Source organism: Bombina bombina, chromosome 5 (assembly GCF_027579735.1).
Source record: "Bombina bombina isolate aBomBom1 chromosome 5, aBomBom1.pri, whole genome shotgun sequence".
In the NCBI taxonomy this organism is placed as follows: Eukaryota; Metazoa; Chordata; class Amphibia; order Anura; family Bombinatoridae; genus Bombina; species Bombina bombina.
In genome coordinates, this window is record NC_069503.1 from 96895088 (window position 1) to 96910504 (window position 15417).

A 15417-nucleotide genomic window follows, 5' to 3' on the forward strand; every position below is an offset into this window, starting at 1 on the left:
TCTTCACCGACGACTTCCCGACGAATGACGGTTCCTTTAAGGGACCTCATCCAAGATGGCGTCCCTCGAATTCCGAATGGCTGATAGGATTCTATCAGCCAATCGGAATTAAGGTAGGAAAATTCTGATTGGCTGATGGAATCAGCCAATCAGATTCAAGTTCAATCCGATTGGCTGCTCCAATCAGCCAATCAGATTGAGCTCGCATTCTATTGGCTGTTCCGATCAGTGGCTTGGATGAAGACGTCGGAGCCAGGACGAGTTGCAGTGGCGGTAAATATGCTATACGCTTCCTTTTTGGAGCCTAACGCAGCCATTCTGTGAACTCTAAATACCAGCGGTATTTAAAAGGTGCGGGCGAAAAAAAGCCAGCGTTAGATACGCGGGTCGTTACCGACAAAACTCTAAATCTAGCCGTAGGTAAGTATTTAGTTTTAAATAGGATTAATTTATTTAATTATAGTAAATTTATTTCGTTTTATTTAAATTATATTTATGTTAGGGGGGTGTTAGGGTTAGACTTAGGTTTAGGGGTTAATAACTTTATTATAGTAGCGGCGACGTTGGGGGCGGGAGATTAAGGGTTAATTATTGTAGGTAGGTGGCAGCGATGTTAGGGAGGGCAGATTAAGGGTTAATAAAATGTATTATAGTGTTTGCGAGGCGGGAGTGTGGCAGTTTAGGGGTTAATACATTTATTATCATGGCGGCGATGTCCGGTCAGCAGATTAGGGGTTAATACTTGTAGTTTGTTTGCGGCGACATGGGGGGGGGGCAGATTAGGGGTTAAATAATTTTATGATAGTGTTTGCGATGTTGGGGGGCCTCGGTTTAGTGGTTCATAGGTAGTTTATGGGTGTTAGTGTACTTTGTAGCACTGCAGTTAAGAGCTTTATATTCCGGTGTTAGCCCATAAAGCTCTTAACTACTGACTTTTTTTGGTAGATTCGGATGGCCGTGTATTACACTATTGTACAGTATATTAGGTTTTAGGTTATATCACTCTGCTATGGGTTACACCTAATATACAGTACATAATACTAGTCTAATACACTATCCCACCTAACACATACCGAAATTCCGAATTTCGGAACCGAACCGAATTCAGCTAAATTTATTCGAATCCGAATAAATCCGAAACAAATTCATTCAAATTTTGCCGAATTCGAATCGATCCGAACCGAAATTCGAAAAAATCTGAATTAATTCGAACCGAAACAAATTTTTCGATCATGCACATATCTAGTTGTACTTCTTTTTTTACAGGTAAAAGAGCTGATTACTTTGGGGCAATGCCCCGCAAAAAGCCCTTTTAAGGGCTATTTGTAATTTAGTATAGGGTAGGGAATTTTATTATTTTGGGGGGCTTTTTTATTTTATTAGGGTGCTTAGATTAGGTGTAATTAGTTTAAACTTCTTGTATTTTTTTTTTATTTTCTGTAATTTAGTGTGTGTTTTTTTGTACAATAGTTTATTTTATTTATTATTTTTTATTATTTTTTTTGTACAATAGTTTATTTTATTTAACCCCTTAATGACCGCAGCACTTTTCCATTTTCTGTCCGTTTGGGACCAAGGCTATTTTTACATTTTTGCGGTGTTTGTGTTTAGCTGTAATTTTCCTCTTACTCATTTACTGTACCCACACATATTATATACCGTTTTTCTCGCCATTAAATGGACTTTCAAAAGATACCATTATTTTCATCATATCTTATAATTTACTATAAAAAACATTATTAAATATGAAGAAAAAATGGAAAAAAACACACTTTTTCTAACTTTGACCCCCAAAATCTGTTACACATCTACAACCACCAAAAAACACCCATGCTAAATAGTTTCTAAATTTTGTCCTGAGTTTAGAATTACCCAATGTTTACATCTTCTTTGCTTTTTTTGCAAGTTATAGGGCCATAAATACAAGTAGCACTTTGCTATTTCCAAACCACTTTTTTTCAAAATTAGCGCTAGTTACATTGGGACACTAATATCTTTCAGGAATCCCTGAATATCCATTGACATGTATATATTTTTTTTTCAAAGACATCCCAAAGTATTGATCTAGGCCCATTTTGGTATATTTCATGCCACTATTTCACCGCCAAATGCGATCAAATAAAAAAATTGTTCACTTTTTCACAAATTTTTTCACAAACTTTAGGTTTCTCACTGAAATTATTTACAAACAACTAATGCAATTATAAAATAAATGGTTGTAAATGCTTCTCTGGGATCCCCTTTGTTCAGAAATAGCAGACATATATGGCTTTGGCTTTGCTTTTTGGTAATTAGAAGGCTGCTAAATGCCACTGCGCACAATACGTGTATTATGCCCAGCATTGAAGGGGTTAATTAGGGAACATGTAGGGAGCTTCTAGGGTTAATTTTAGCTTTAGTGTAGTGTAGTAGACAACCCCAAGTATTGATCTAGGCCCATTTTGGTATATTTCATGCCCCCATTTCACCGCCAAATGCGATCAAAGTAAAAAAACGTTAATTTTTTCACAATTTTAGGTTTCTCACTGAAATTATTTACAAACAGCTTGTGCAATTATGACACAAATGGTTGTAAATGCTTCTCTGGGATGCCCTTTGTTCAGAAATAGCAGACATATATGACTTTGGCGTTGCTTTATGGTAATTAGAAAGTCGCTAAATGCTGCTGCGCATCACACGTGTATTATGGCTAGCAGTGAAGGGGTTAATTAGGTAGTTTGTAGGGAGCTTGCAGGGTTAATTTTAGCTTTAGTGTAGAGATCAGCCTCCCACCTGACACATCCCACCCCCTGATCCCTCCCAAACAGCACCCTTCTCTCCCCCACCCCATAATTGTCACCGCCATCTTAAGTACTGGCAGAAAGTCTGCCAGTACTAAAATAAAAGTTTTTTGTTTTTTTTTAAGAAAAAAAAAAAAAAGCATATTTACATATGCTGTGTTTAGGATCCCCCCTTAACCCCCAATCTCCCTGATCCCCCCAAAACAGATCTCTAAGCCTCCCTCTCAGCCTTATTGGGGGCCATCTTGGGTACTGGCAGCTGTCTGCCAGTACCCAGTTTGAACAATCAAATGTTTATTTATTTATTTATTTTTTTCTGTACTGTAGCTCAATCCCCCAAACCCCCCCCCCCACGGACCAACCCCCACCACCTAAATGACACCTAAGGTTTTTTTTATATATTTAAATTTTGTCCCACTTTTATTTTGGAACACATTTTTTCCGTAGTGTAGCGGTTCCCACCCGCTCCCTCCCCGTGCACGCGCGCGCCCCCGGACTTACCCGCCCACAATCCCGCCCCCCTCCACATGACCAGGGCCATCGATGGCCGCCACCCACCTCCCACACCGGCTCCCACCCACCAACGATACCGGCCATCGATGTCCGGTGCAGAGAGGGCCAGAGTGGCTCTCTCTGCATCGGATGGCCGTAAAAGGTTATTGCAGGATGCCTCCATATCGAGGCATTACTGCAATAACCGGAAAGCAGCTGGAAGCGAGCAGGATCGCTTCCAGCTGCTTTCCACACCGAGGACGTGCAGGGTACGTCCTCAGGCGTTAACTGCCTTTTTTCTGAGGACGTACCCTGCACGTCCTCGGTCGTTAAGGGGTTAATTGTATTTAATTTTAGGTAATTGTAGTTAATTTATTTAATTAATTTAATGATAGTGTAGTGTTAGGTGTAATTGTAACTTAGGTTAGGTTTTATTTTACAGGTAAATTTGTAATTATTTTAACTAGGTAGTTATTAAATAGTTAATAACTATTTAATAGCTATTGTACATAGTTAAAATAAATACAAGGTTGCCTGTAAAATACAAATAAACCCTAAAATAGCTACAATGTAATTATTAATTATATTGTAGCTATCTTAGGGTTTATTTTACAGGTAAGTATTTAGTTTTAAATAGGAATACTTTAGTTAATAATAGTAATATTATTTAGATTTATTTAAATAATAATTAAGCTAGGGGGGGTGTTAGGGTTAGACTTAGGTTTAGGGGTTAATAACTTTATTATAGTGGCGGCAACGTTGGCGGCGGCAGATTAGGGGTTAATAGATCTAATAGGCTTTGTGGGCTATGGCGGTTTAGGGGTTAATACTAGAATAGGGTTATTGCGGTGTGGGCTATGGCGGTTTAGGGGTTAATAATTTAGTTATTACTTGCGGTGTGGGCTATGGCGGTTTAGGGGTTAATAATTAGGCTTATTGCGTTGTGGGGGGTTGTCGGTCTAGGGGTTAATACATTTATTATTCGGAGTGAGAGGGGGGATTGCGGATATAGGGGTATACGTGTCTGGCTTATTTTTGGGAGGCGTGTTAGACAGTTACGGGAGATTTAAAATTTTAGTTACTTTTCTTAGGCGCCGGCAGTTTCTAAAGTGCCGTAAGTCACTGGCGACTCCAGAAATTTGTATTTACGCTTATTTCTGTACATAGCTAGTTTATCCGACTTACGGCACTTAGGAAATGCTGGCGCCTTATATGTAATACCCCGATGTGCGAGGTGAAATTACGGGCGGCGCAGGTTTCCACGCTTGCGTAGAAACCTATGCCGTATATTTGATTGCGCCCCTTGTAGGTATAGGGTGTACCGCTCATTTTTTATCCTCCCAGGCAAACTCGCAATACCAGCGCTATTGTACCACTGATTGTATATAACTATGTATTTAAAGGGACAATCTACATCTTGGTCATCTTAAAGTCTTACCTTAGATTAAGCTGCAAATAGCCTCCTGCACCTTTTCTATATCATGCAGCAGGAACAGTAAAAAAGTTATTTTAAAATGAATATTGTTTCTGGCCACTTTGAAATGGCTGCCAAGCTCAGTCCACTGATGACATCATGATCTGGGCTGCATATGGCATCCAATCACAAAAGGCTCACTAGTTGGATTTAACAGACTGTCATTGCTATTCAGCAGAGCAGTGGAGTATTTAGGTTTTGTGCTGCCCTAGGCACTCACAATTCTGTGCTGCCCCCCACACCCCCCTAGGTTTTAGGCTTTTTTCAGCCATATTTTTACACCCCAGGACTTGCATGTATGTATGTGTGTGTATGTGTATATATATATATATATATACACACACATATATACATAGTGTGTGTGTATATGTATGTATAATATGTATATATATACACGTAGTGTGTGTATATATATGTGTGTGTATGTATAGTGTGTGTATATATATATATATATATATATAGTGTTTGTGTGTATATATATTAGTTATGCTGTGTCTGTGACTGTGCATTGTGTGTGTAACGCGTCAGGTGTCCATCTGAACCTGCACCAGCTGTTTGGCAACCTTGCTGAATAAACATACCTTTTTGAAACAAGTTTCCTGTCTTCGGGTCTCCTACTTCTATTCCCTCATTGGGATACTTCGTCTCTCTCTCTCTCTCTATATATATATATATATATACACACACACAATGCACAGTCACAGCAGAACTAATATTTCCAGCAGTAGCCCATCACCTCTGGGAGCAAAGAGGTTAAAAAAGTCTGTTTTCTGCTGTGAGCAGGAGGGTGGAGGTATTTATGACCTGTCCTGCAGCAGCAGCACTCATGATTTACAACCAGGGATTGCTATAACATCCCCCTCTTACCACATTCACTGCAATATACTCTGATCACAGACCTGTCCTTTGCCCTGTCTTCAACGTGTTGTTCACTGCTACTGTCTTGATCTGCGTGGCTGCGTGCAGATGCTGTGAGTGAAAGCAATGTCGGCTGAGCACAGCACTTGGGGGGCCAGGAAGGGGGGAGGGAAGGAAACGGCTATGCTATTAGGCACTGTCTACACTCCTCGCTCTTTGTCAGCCCTAGCCTACCAGCCCGCTCTCATTAGTGTGCACTGTGCAGCAGCTAACACTTAATGCCTCCTCTGCTAGCAACATTAATATTTTATTGCCTAATGATTAGGCAATAAAATGTTGATGTCGCTAGCAGAGGAGGCATTAAGTGTTGCTGTCACAGTGCACACTAATGAGATAATTCCTCCTACCTACTGTCAGGACTCAGCCCGCCCATACCTGAGTTAAGTTAAAGTCCTCCTCCACATGAGTCTCCGTCTGTCTCTGTCCCCACTGACTGGACTCCTTGTTCTCCAACCCGTTGCTGCCAAACAATGTGCGTGCGTGCGCCAGTGTTAAAAAAACAAAGCAAATAAATGCAATTGGTTGAGATGAAGCGGCAGTTTCAAGTTTAATTTTTTTTTTTTAATGATCAGCCGCATATTCAGTGCAGCACGGCAAGTGCCGCCCCTCAAAATCTGCCATGCTAGGCACCGGCCTCATTGGCCTATGCCTTAATACTCCCCTGCAGCAGTGTTTTGTAAAACCTGATTTCAAAAAACCTTTTTTCCACTTTCTAATAGGGTTGCCACCCATCCGGGTTTCACCAGCAAAGTCCAGGTTTCAAATCATTTTAGTACCTCTCAACAGCACTCTTAGTCCAATATACTTTTTACTAAATAACAATAGTTTACAACCTCTATAAACTACCTACTGTGCAATCTCACCATTAAACCATCTGATAAGGGTGGAAATCTGGTACTACAAGATACTTCCAGATATAGGGAAGAGTGTTATAGACAGCTTAATGATAGGGCACAGTATAAACAACTTCATGATAACCCTATTAAAATGAGAACTATTCTACAATTTGGTTTAATGAACAATATTATTTCTAATAATGAATTTGATTTTTTATTTCCTCATAATCCAAATATTCCAACGTTCTATACCATTCCGAAGGTCCATAAAGAGGGGTGTAAATACCCCCCGGGAAGACCGATTATAGCAGGTATTGAAGGACCTTTGGAGGGTATAGGACAATATATTGACCACTTTCTTAAATCTTTTGTCCAGTACTTAACTACTTATGTACAGGACACACCTGATTTTTTAAGAAAGATTAGTGGTATCAGTAATGAGGAGGACATGATTTTGGAAACAATTGACGTAGAGTCGCTGTATTCCCCATACCAAGGGATTACAGGCTACACGATTTTTCTTACAGCAAAGGGGCAGCTCTTTTCAGAGACATACAGACTTTATCTGTGATCTTCTGGAATTTGCTTTAACTAACAACCTCTATGTATTCGATGATAGATATTTTCTCCAGATAAGGGGCACGGCTATGGGGGGCGAAATTTGTGCCCTCATATGCGTGCCTCTATCTGGGATTCTGGGAGAATATCTATGTACTTTACTCAACCACAATGAGTAACCATGTCCCTATGTGGCTTCGCTTCATAGACAACGTGTTCCTCTTGTGGAGGGGTACGGAATTACACTTGAGGTCCTTTGTTGAATCTTTGAATAATGAGACATTTAATCTCAAGTTTACTCTTACCTGTGATCCTAAAACAATTAATTTTTTAGATGTGACTGTTACAGCACAAGAAGGAATTTTGGTAACAAAGGTTTACCGAAAAATTACCTCTACAAACAGAATACTGAGAGCTGACAGTTTTCATCCCAAACATCAAATTAGAGGCATTCCGGTGTCACAATTCTTTCGGGCTCGAAGGAATTGCACAACTAATAATGACTTTATTGAAGAGTCTAGAGAGCTGACAAAATGTTTCAGGGATAGAGGTTATCCAAAAAAACTGATCAGTCAGGCATACCAACGCCAAAGTGATCAGTCTCAAGAAAGAAGTATTTTCAGTGTTTCAGCGAATAAATCTTATAAGAGGGGAGGACAACAAGGGACAATACGTTTTTTAACAAGGTATAATGAGAGTTGGGATGACTTACGTAAAATAATGCAGCGGTATTGGCATATTCTTCAGACTGATACCAAACTAAATCAAATCCTTACTACCCAACCGCTTATGACACCACGTAGGACACCTAATCTATGTGACAACCTGGTTCACAGCCATTTTATTCGACTACAAAACAGTCAAAATTGGTTGAATAGCACAAGCATAGAACCAGGCTGTTATCCATGCAAAGCCTGTAACTACATAGAGAGAATGTTTCTTCTCTGATGGCAAAGTTTACAAGATCCGTTCCAAGATTACATGTAGGACAGAAGGGTTGGTTTATCTTGCTAAATGTAATTGTCCCCTTTACTATGTGGGCAAAACCACAAGGGCCCTCCATGATCGAACTCTTGAACACATAAGGGACATTGAACATGATGTTACAACTTCCAGTGTGCCAAGACACTTTACAGAATACCATAACTCATCCCCGAAATGTTTTAGACTAATTGGTATTGACAAAGTCAGTTTGGGAATTAGAGGGGGCACTATAGATAAAATATTGCTTCAACGTGAAAGTAAGTGGATTTTCAATCTAGGAACCCTTACTCCCCATGGCCTTAACGAAGAAAACAATTTGGGTATTTTTTTTATAAATATAAGATTTATCACTGTAGTGTAAAATGTGTTCAGCTTAATTTAATTACCGTTACTTTAAGAGAACCGACCAGTGTAAAATGAGTCCTAAATAAGTATATCACTGTCACTTTAAGATAACCATGTCTGCCAATAAAACAGCATTAATCAAATATATAGCTACTAGTATGTATAAAATACTGGTGAGCAAAAATGGGTTAAAGTATTTATCACATGCTTAACACATATGATTATTAGCTGTATACAGAAGAGTTGGAATGGATTAACATATTTATTGCATTTATGTAACGAACTGTTGATATAGGAACCTATATTCACCAGCCTTAATTCCGGAGGTTGCACATTGTAAAGCCTTAAAAGAGGACAATGCTAAACTCTATTATACACTTGCTCGGATAAAGCCTAATCAGTGGTGAAACGTACGTTGGCAGAGCTCAGTCTGATTCTGAGCATCACAAAGGAAGACGCATTCAGCGGTTACAGCAGGAGACATTTCTGTTACGGTTTCCGGCCAAGCAGGAAGTGAGTCGGTGTAGGAGGAGAGAATGTCAGGATTGCGACACACGGTAGCGCCACGGCTTGCGTGTACTGGATTACCTGGTCTTCGGCCATAAGTGTCTGTGAGGAGCTCCTTCCATGATCACCATTTTCAACTGCACAAGTTACCCTGCTACAGGCCTGTATAACTGTATATGTTGACGGATTACAAATATGGAAACTTATCTATATAATACGGTTTACAGAAACAAGCTGAATCTTAAGGACTGCAGCTGCTTTTGGTCCTAAGCTTACAACTAACGATAAGTATCTTATACCACTGCTGCTTATCATGAACTTGCTGCTATAATACCGCTTAATTTATTTGCTTGTGTCTGTTCCTTTTTGTTCTCCCCTTCCCCTCTCCTCTGTTTTAATGTGAATTTGACAGGTAACTGCTTATACTTACCTGTTTGAATATTTTCCACATTTAGTATTGTGTCTACTGTGCACAGTAGGTAGTTTATAGAGGTTGTAAACTATCGTTATTTAGTAAAAAGTATATTGGACTAAGAGTGCTGTTGTGAGGTATCTTTTTTTTTTTTCTTTTCTTTATTTATGCATATGTATTGTTATACCTTAGCACCAATATTATCTTATATCTATTGTCCTAACTTATTATAGACCTGAGCAGAGTATATATTTTAGTATTTCAAATCATTTTGAGTCATGTGTCCGTGTGTCAGATAGGGTTGCCACCCGGACAGTGTAGGCTGCACACAGATCATCAGAAATCTGTTCACACTTTGTGTGTGACCAGATGCAGGAGGAAGGGGGGCGTTACACATACATCAAGCAGGAAGTCTACAGGGAGCTAAGGCAACTGTGAGGTCAGGAATTTAGGGTACTCTGAGCTGACCAAACTCACCCATGTGCAGGCACCTTGGAACAGCAGTTATCTGTTACACACGGAGCCTCAATAAACTGATGTGGCAGAGAGGTCAGTGGCTGCTTAGTGTTACATTACACAGTTCAGTGTAGCATCGAGGAAGCTCTAGTGAAGTAATGGTCCTCTAAGTGACACAGTAGTTCTTAGTCTGTTTACTAGAACCTGCATTACTTATATACTTTATTCTGAACAATAAAATATGTATCAGCAAAAAATCTAAATAAAAACGTCTCAGCATTTACATAATGTTTTTAATGCATTTCTTTGTTAATATAAAATGTTTAGTCATCAAGTTCAGTTTAAATCTTCCTTATATGTCTCTTCCTGCTCATCTTTCTGTATACCTATCTGTCTTTCTGTCTGTTTATCTATTTATCTCTGTCTATTTGTATTGCTCTCTATTATCTGTCTGTCTATTTTCTGTCTATATTGGTCTGTTTATAGGTAAGCACCTATATACTAGTCTGTATCTATTTATATATCTGTCTATCTCTTTATGCCTATCTCTTTTCTATCCATCTGTTTAAATGTCTGTATCTACCAATGTATGTATGTATATATATATATATATATATATATATATATATATATATATATGTATATATATATATATATATATATATATATATATATATATATATATATATAAATATATATATATATATATATATATATATATATATATATATATATAAATATATATATATATATATATATATATATATATAAATATATATATATATATATATATATATATATAAATATATATATATATATATATATATAAATATATATATATATATATATATATATATATATAAATATATATATATATATATATATATATATATATATATATATATATATATATATATATATATATAATGTCTCTCTCTCTGTTTATGTATATACCTTTCTGTTAGTCTGTCTACCAAACTGTATATATCTCTCTCTCATATCTTTGCTGGGTGTATTAAATTAAACATTATAACACTCAAACCTTAAATGGCAGACCAAAAAATGGTATATATCCACACAAACAAATGCACCCACAGGACTTTTTTTCAGGAACAACAGAGATAAAGTTTAATGAAACGTTTTCAGGTAAACACTACCCTTCATCAACATAACGTAAAATGACAAAAAACACACAAGATATAGGCAAACAAATCAATTCTTAATTACAACAAACACACTCCAACCTGTGTATTAATGAAAAAAGCGCCAAAGTGAGTAGCTGGCACGCACTGCTGCGTTCCACTGTTTCGTGTTACCGGAAGGGCAATTACGTCACTTCCGGTATCGCCGTATCTAACCGGCTTCAATAACATAAAAGGACACCTAAGGTCCCAACTAAAGTGTATATCAAAGACTAGTGTGTATAGGACAAACGTGCTACATGATGAACATAATACAGTGTTCAGAATACAAACATTAATCATTATTTATGTCATCAATATAATAGTGCACATACGTTTCCATGCCAACGAAACCAAACATCCGGTTTTGTATACCTTTGGCCATATATTAAATAGATATGTGATCACGCAAAGGAATCCTACTTATTATACATATCATCAGATTACATACACTCTAATACAGTGTCATCATCCCAAGTGTATCCTAACCCAATTTCTAAACAAAAAAGAAGAATGTTATATCGGAGGTAGGAGGGGGTAACCATGGCAACCAAACCGACAGATTTACACTTCTCAGTTAATGAATGAGTGTAACAAACCATTGAAAATATCATAGCTTCAAAAACATTAGTGTGTGTCCTAAGGCTTACTGTCAACTGCCACCTGTTCGCTACAATTACCCCTCTAAACCTCCTATAATGCTAAAATAAGAATGATGCAATAAGTGCTATTTAAGCAAAAATTGCAATAACTAAAATGTAATAAAATGTAGCACTTATGGACTTCACTATCAGCCAATAAAGCATTTGTTCACAAAGTATATTCTGAGGGACCACCTATACAATATACATGATCTTATTACTCAAAGGGAAAAAAAGGGAACAAGAAAAATTGTGGTTTACAGATGTTGTACTTCTCATATTTACTGGAATGTTGGTGAATAAATTATACTCAATCAATATATGAGACTTCTGTCAACCATTAATGATCCACTGCAGTCCTCCGAGACCCATGTAGAACCACATACCCACCCTATTATATGCAGCTTAAATCTGAAAAGGTTACTCAAACCCATGACATAGGTTAAATACACACATACACATGCACCTGTCAATGTTTGATAAAGGACACTGTTGGCTTACACTAGAAACATGTCTGGGTGGATGGTTGAGTGACCACCCAAGTAGCACGGACTAGCCCACACCCCCCGGGCATCCACTGTCCCAGGGGCTGCGGGCCACCGGACAGGGAACAGTCCAGACCCCCACTCTGTGAGGCCTCCAGAATGAACCCCCAGTGCGTCTCAGCACCACGGGCTAGCACCCCCAGTACGTGTTGCACCCACATGATCTAGATCAAAAGCTTCAAATCCGGTGTCAAACTAAGGCCACCAGGATGTATTGTGCCGAGTCTGTATATCAATTGGGCTTCCAGTAATAACAGCAATTTATTTCTATCTCTGCCTCTGTCTGGCAATGGTACATGATCGATTAAGATGTATCTGATTGAAGATACCCCGTGGCGCATCCTAGCACAGTGCCTCGCCACCGGCTGATCTGAATCTCCTTTCTCGAGAGCCACACAGATGGCCCTCCTATGGTTGGCCATACGTTCTCTAAGTGTTCCGCTTGTTTTTCCAACATAGGCACTTGAGCATGGACAGAGTAATAGATACACCACATGTGTGGTAGTGCATGTCAGCGAGTAGCGAATGGTGTATATCTTGTTAGAGTGAGGGTGATGAAAGGTCTTGATGTTAATGAGTCCACTGCATGTCAGATTCTTGGCAAACTACAACTTCTGATCTGACACAACGATCAGCCAATGAGTTCTCAGTATCTGTCCCGCACTGGCAGTAGTGGGTGCAAATGTAGTGTCCATAATCAGTTTACCCCTAGTGGATTTTGGAGGCTTTTCTTTAATCAAATCCTCCTGTGACAGTGTAGATACCTCTTGTAAGGTGTCCCGAATCTGCTGTGGCTTGTAGCCCCTCTGTAAGAACTTGTCCCCAACTCCAGACAGCTGGGAAATCCCAGTTTCTCTGTTAGAGTTGTTCCGTATAGCCCTGATCATCTGTGATCTGACAATTCCCTTTAAAAGGGCCGGCGGGTGACAACTCTCAGCTCTCAACAGCGAATTTCTATCTGTCAAATTAAAAAAGGTTGTAGAGAGTTGCGCCCATAAGTTTTAGGGATGAAGGTAGAATATAATCAAATATAGTATAATTGTATTTATACCCACAGTATTTCTGCAAATGTATATCTAAAAATTATTTATAGTTATATATAAACACTTAATCACCTAATACAGTATAAAGATTTTTATTTTATAAATGCATTGAAAATATATATATACATTCCTAAAATTAAATACAGTTTAAAAATACAGTTTAAAAGATTCAAGTTGTGGCCACAACTATCTGAATGTATAATACTGGAATATTCCGAAATGTATCCAAGTCCCAAAATTATATGTAACTGCAAAATTGCAACAGTTTAGTTGTTTGTTTAGAGTTAGATACTTGTATTATTCCAGGGTTTTTAATATATTAAATTTCCTTTATCAGTTCAGTGTATGTTCGTATATTTACCGCAATCAGTTTTCTATGAAATGTCTTTATATGAAAAAGGCTTTTCCCAGCCGTTAATAAGCTCAGACAAGCCGTGACAATAGAGTAGCCAATCAGCTTACAGGTCTTGAATTAAAATTTCAGTCCAGTATACAGGCAATTTTTTATAGTCCACAATACTTTAATATACGCCCTTAAGCTTGTTTCGGTAGCGTTAATTATATTGTTCAAATGTCTTGAGTAACGTAAATTTTGTTAACTTTTAATAAACGTTAAGACTCTTAGTTTGGTGCAACTTTCTAACCGCAGTGTTAGCGTGTAGGGGGGCTCTTACCTTTCTTGGTTCGTTCATCAGTTGCCGATATCCACTTAGGTGCAATATGAGGTTTATTACCGTATTTCAGCTGTATTTGAGCTTACCCCTTATTTGTAACCGGGTATCTTGGAAAGTGCCCAACAGATTCCATTGTATATCCTTCAGCTGAATTCATGTCAGCTTTTTCAAATGCGGTTCCAGCTGTCAGTGCCGATCAGCCGTTCTATAGTGAAAAACTTTTCTTTAGCCAGGATTTTGCTGAACTCGTATCAGCCGTTTGTTAGCACAATTTCACAGTCTCAAACTTCCTTCAATTCTATCTGTTGGCTTGCTATATAATGTTGTGCCTATTTTGTTACCCTCAATAGAAATATTAAGATCCAAAAAGTGTATCTCCTTTTTACTGTAAGTTAATTTGAATCTAACTGTTGTATCAGTACTATTGAATGTCTGGAACCACTGCTCAAGCTCTTGTTGCCCCCGACGCCATATTAAGAACATGTTGTCTATGTACCTTCTATAGAAGGTAATAGACTCATCACATTTACCCCAAAGATAATGTTTCTCGAAATGTGCCATAAAGATGTTCGCATATGACGGGGCCATACAAGAGCCCATAGCGGTGCCCGCTATCTGAAGATAAAAATTCTCTTCAAAGCGAAAATAGTTCTTACACAGGCACAGGTCAAGTAGCATTAGTAGAAATTCGATAGGAGGTCCACTGTATGTCTCATTCTGAGTGAGGTGTTCCCTTACTGCTGCCATACCAACCGTATGTGGGATGATAGTGTATAAACTGTTGACATCCAAGGTGACCAAAATGTCTCCTTCTTGGATGTCAACAGTTTTGAGACGCCTGATGAGGTAATTAGTATCCAGTAAGAAAGAACGGATGCTTCTAACCACTGGTTGGAGGAGAACGTCTATGTATTGCGCAATGGGTTGTAATAATGAACGAACCACCGACACTATCGGCCGTCCAGGAGGTTTGTGTAAAGTTTTGTGTATCTTCGGGATAGTTTATAGAATTGGGATTCTAGGATGTACCGTGGTGCAAAAATCCTGAATTTGTTCAGACATAAATCCCTGTTCAACCCCAAATTGAATACACTTATCCACCTTTTTCTTGAAAATATGTGTAGGGTCATTAGGAAGAAGTTAGTATGTATTCTGGTCAGCTAGTTCATCAAGAATGTCCCTTCTATAGTCAAAGTAGTTGGCCGGCCTAATGACTATAGAGGGGTCATTCTGGAGAGTCCACCCAGACATGTTTCTAGTGTAAGCCAACAGTGTCCTTTATCAAACATTGACAGGTTCATGTGTATGTATGTATTTATCCTATGCCATGGGTTTGAGTAACCTTTTCAGATTTAAGCTGCATATAATAGGGTGGGTATGTGGTTCTACATGGGTCTTGTAGTACTGCAATGGATCATTAATGGTTGACAGAAGTCTCATATATTGACTGAGTATAATTTATTCACCAACATTCCAGTAAATATGAGAAGTACAACATCTGTAAACCACAATTTTTCTTGTTCCCTTTTTTTCCCTTTGAGTAATAAGATCATGTATATTGTATAGGGGGT